Source organism: Bidens hawaiensis, unplaced genomic scaffold (assembly GCF_021521415.1).
Source record: "Bidens hawaiensis isolate Kalapana, Puna unplaced genomic scaffold, B.hawaiensis_p1.1 tig00033545_1, whole genome shotgun sequence".
Classification (NCBI taxonomy): domain Eukaryota; kingdom Viridiplantae; phylum Streptophyta; class Magnoliopsida; order Asterales; family Asteraceae; genus Bidens; species Bidens hawaiensis.
The window spans coordinates 97317-102050 of NW_027495760.1; the positions used below are offsets into that span (position 1 = coordinate 97317).

At 33.3% G+C, this 4734-nt stretch overlaps 1 pseudogene; it reads right to left on the reverse strand.

Annotated features, from left to right (window-relative positions):
* Positions 1–3217: 3217 nt before the first annotated feature.
* Positions 3218–4462, reverse strand: LOC143585069 (AT-hook motif nuclear-localized protein 23 pseudogene; annotated as a pseudogene).
* Between the last annotated feature and the right edge of the window lie 272 nt (positions 4463–4734).

Consider the following 4734-nt stretch of genomic DNA (forward strand, 5'->3'; position numbering starts at 1 on the left):
ATGGCAAGCAACCGGGCCCATAGAGTTTGGTAATATACTAAAAGTGACGTGTTAAATTTTGTGAAAAAACTTACGGGGCTCGCTTGTTACCCAAGCGAACATGATTTTCGAGTTCGCTTGCAGTACTGTTGCTCCAAAAGTATTGTCAAAAGTCAGAACTTACCTGAGTTCACTTACAATGATAGTTAAGTGTCTATTTGTGCATGACCTTTCAAAAAACACCTAAAAGGCTAAAAGTCAGTAGCTGAATCTAAAACCACATACAAATTTAAAATTATTCTAATATACGGAATACATTATCTCATTTGTGGGATTTCTGTTTACCACAATATATCCAATATCTTTAAAGGTATTCTTGACTTTGCACATTCGTATCGGATGCAAGAAGGATGATATTAATTTCCTGATTCATCTTAGATAACAAGAAGCAATTACAGGTTCAAGAATAGTTTATATGCATACACTTCATTAACGTATTTCTTATTTTAGATAGTTAGATGAGGACAATTTAGATAAGATAAAATAAGTACAACTTTAGTCACCACTCACCAGTATCAATTAAATATAGAATAAGCATTGAATTCTAACGACAAGGACACATGGGTTATTTTTTGAACAACTTCTTAAGTCTTGTTATTTTTCTATTGTGAGACTTGAACCTTCAATTTTCACTGTAAGAAAGAATACATTTATCCAATGACTTAATACAACTAGGCCATATAAGTTACACATGGCCATTAAGTAACTAGAATATTTTCATTATAGTTTTATGAATACAATGTGAATTAACCCAAATATATATTTAAATAGCCATCCCAAGTTATACACATGGTTAAGTCGTCACCCAAAGTAACTTTACATCTAGTCTAGATATTCTAATAAAATATAGTCGTAACCCAAAGTAACATTACATCTTATTTAAATATTCCAATAAAATATAGTCGTGACCCAAAGTGACTTTTAAGCATTTTGAGCTCCAATTAAACATCTTACAGAAACCATAAATTAGTTTAAAACATTATGTATTACAAACACAAAAGGCAACAAGTATATAGTCAAAATTTGGTTAGTTTTTCTCACTAAAAATGATAGCCCTCGTTAGAATGATCGGACAAAATCGAGTTATCTTTATTTTCTTACATAACTTCATATAGGCCCCTCAAGTTCTTCTTCCTTGACGCTAGCGTCATAGTCATCTTTAGCATCATCCATATCAAAGACATCAATGACATTTGGTGACAATACATATGGGCTCTTCCTTCACATTCACTTCTTCAGTCGTGAGCAGTTTACCCTGTCACAATAATTTTTTTGCAATATACATCTCTCTCTCTCTCTTTATATATTTCAAAAATATCAAATTTTTACGAGAACAAAGAGAGCTTACCTAAATCGATTAGTTTTTCTATCATTGGTACCTTTTTTTATTTTATTTTTTTTTTTTAAATCTTTTTTATATACCCAAAAAAAATCAATCAATTAATTTGTAAATATGTGTTTTTCAAAATTTAAATGTTTACCTAAACGTATGTAACTTATGTGTAGCTAATACCATACACCTTATTTGTATATGTGTATGTTCTAAAAATATATGAAATTTATTCGTATTCTATTTTAATTTAGGAGATACAAATAAAGATTAAATTTCAATCATAGGATATGGTCATACACTCATTTGAATAATCAAAGGTAGGTTATCCACTAGGGGTGTTAGCTTTAAGTGGCATAGGAAGATGTTTCTTCATCTATGTTAGTCTTGTCGTTTAGATACACGTTTGGTAAAAACTATAATATCTTGTATAAGGAGTCATTGTTTGGAGATTTCTTGTTATAAATGATAAAAGAAATTTCCCATCAAAGGTTTAATGTCATCATCACCTTCCTATGTGTAAAGGATTTTTCTTTTAGGTTGTATTATAATTAATGACCTTAGTGGGGCTTCCTTCCTACATGGAATCACGCTCAACAAAATATCACTTTGGGTGTGAGTGGTAAGAGCGTGAGTGTACATATAAACATTAGCATTTGTTTCTTTTTTTTAATTTTTTTATAATATTAGTTATAACATAATATATTTTTGTCAAATAAGTTTACATTGGCTTTAAGAAAATGAAATACAAGAATTTTATCAACCATAATACGACCAATACCACCCGTTGTTAATTTTGTCACAAACAATTTATAGCAAATGCCAAAGTCAATTAGTGACGAACTGTTTTGTCGCTTCAAACACATTAAGTTCATTTCTATCACAAATTCGTCGCAAAATTGAAACTTAGGAGTACATTATAAAAAATCATATTATTGAGTATAAATCTATGATGATTATGTGAATATTATTGCCTTTAACAACAAAATTGAAACTTAGGAGTCTTATTAATTAGTATGAATTATTATTGATATCATAGTTTAAAGTACATTATAAAAATCATATATTGTAATATTAACATAGAGAGAGATGTTTGTAAATTAATTGAGTACAATGTTCATGAACTGTAAATATTTTCTGTTTATGGTAATAAAACAATAATAAATTCAAACGAGAGTAGCATATAATATAAATCAACTAACTAATGATTCACTTACTCTAGAATCAAGAGAAGATGACTAATTACCTGAAACACTTTATCACCCAGATAAACTTTTGAAGGTCTATAGATTTTCTAGACAAGGAAAGTTTGTTAGAAGAACAAAGAAAGATCTTTATAGATTAAAAAAACATTTGAAGAGTGTATTTGTGAAATATCTGTTTTATATTTATAAGAATGTTGCATTCTCTCTCAATTTAAATCAATCAAATATGGAGAAAATTGTTGGCTCTAATACTAGTATTTGAAAGAATAGGATTGCGCCTATTTGAACCATGAGTCGTGTTTTGCATGTAGTGACGGGTGTACGTCTTGTATGTGAAACCTTAAAAACTTTCATAAGTATACATATTATAACCCTGGTTTCTTCCAGTTGACGATTGTAACTCGATCTATGATAAGTGATCTTAGATCAATCATCAATCGTTCTTCATTCATTGTTTGTGATAATGAATGATAAAGAGTGAGTTAAAATATATGCTTATTTGCTACATTAATATTCTAATGAGTATTTTTAATCTTTTATCGGTTTTATAATCACAAACACCCGTCTCTACCTATAAATTAACACGATTACACGGTTCAAGCAACCTCAAGATTCCGGTCTTCACAATAGGTTGTTTTGCTGATCTTAATTATCAGAAAGACTAAACAACATAACTAACAATATTGACAAGAATAAATCCACAAACTTATGAACCACTCAAGCTCAAAGTAACCCTAAAATGAAATAACAATCAAACAGTACTAGCTAGGTGGTCACACACATGAACATTTGAATTCAGAGATCATAAATCTTGTTCCATCCTAAACTAAGCAAAGATTGGTTCTCACTTCTCAATTTCTTGTTCATGATTAATATCCATTCCAAAGACTACATAATAATAATATATATAACAAACAATAATGCTAATAATAATAAACCCACACATAGAACACCATCTGACCTTTTGATCATGACTTGAACAACACCACACACTTGAATCTGGTCAGAACTGTGGCCGGCTTCCCATGTTACCGGACCAACCACCACCGTCCTCCGGTAACCGAACATTCGTCATATTAAGCGGCAAGTTGAAGAATGGTAAACCCATAGATGACGGGTCCGGAAAAGGGTTATTAATATTATTATTATTATTACTCGCCGTTCCATTGCCATCTCCGCCGTTAACCGCCGTTGTGTCATCTTCTTCCAACGGCAGCCTCTCATACGCCACGTTAGTGAACGAAGCAGCAATCACAATAACCGGTCCAGAAGCGATCAAAGCTCCGACAACATTCCCACCGACAACTTGTCCTTGTCCACCAGCTAAATATATAGTCAAACTAGTGGCACCCGGTGGTGCTGGTGGTGGAAGGAACGATCCGGATAATGATAATATTTCAAACCGGCCTTGTAAAGTCAACACAGATCCGGCAGCGGCAGGCTGCCGTAGACTGACGTTGTTGACAGTACCGGAGCCGCTAACAATACATATCCCACGTTGACGTTTTCTAGCGTAGTCAGCAATGGATTCGAATACATCACATCCGTTGCTTATCTCAAGGATATGAGCTCTGAGAGTGTTGGCACTTTCTCTAGTGATGATGACAGGTGGCTTTGGTTTGTTCTTTGAGCCAGGTGGACGTCCACGTGGCCTCCGGCCAAGGACATCTCCGCCGCTGCCGGAGCCTGGAGTGTGTTGGTTGTCGTCTTCTTCGGAGTGGTCCGCCGGGATTTGGAGGTGGAGAGGTGGACGGTTTTGAAGGTTTTGAAGGGAGAAAGGAGAAGTGGAACTGGTCAAGTCTAGATTGCTTGACATGATAATAATATTATAGATATAGATGAAGAAGAGAGAGAGATCTAAAGGGGGAGAAATTAACAAGAAGAAAGAGATGATGATGAAGAAAGAATAATAAAGTAAACAACAAGAAGGTGGTATTAATATTAGTATTTTATGAGAGAGAGAGAGAGAGAGAGAGAGAGAGAGAGTGGTAAGCATATGAGTTAAGAAAAAAGGGTTGGATGGTACTTTGGGGTGAACAGAGTGTAATAGTAACACCTGACCGATCTTTGTTTTTAGGGTTGAAACTATTTATTGTAAAGAAAGATAAAAAGAAACGAGTGTCCTGCAATTTTGTTTTATTGACCAATCTTTATTAGAAG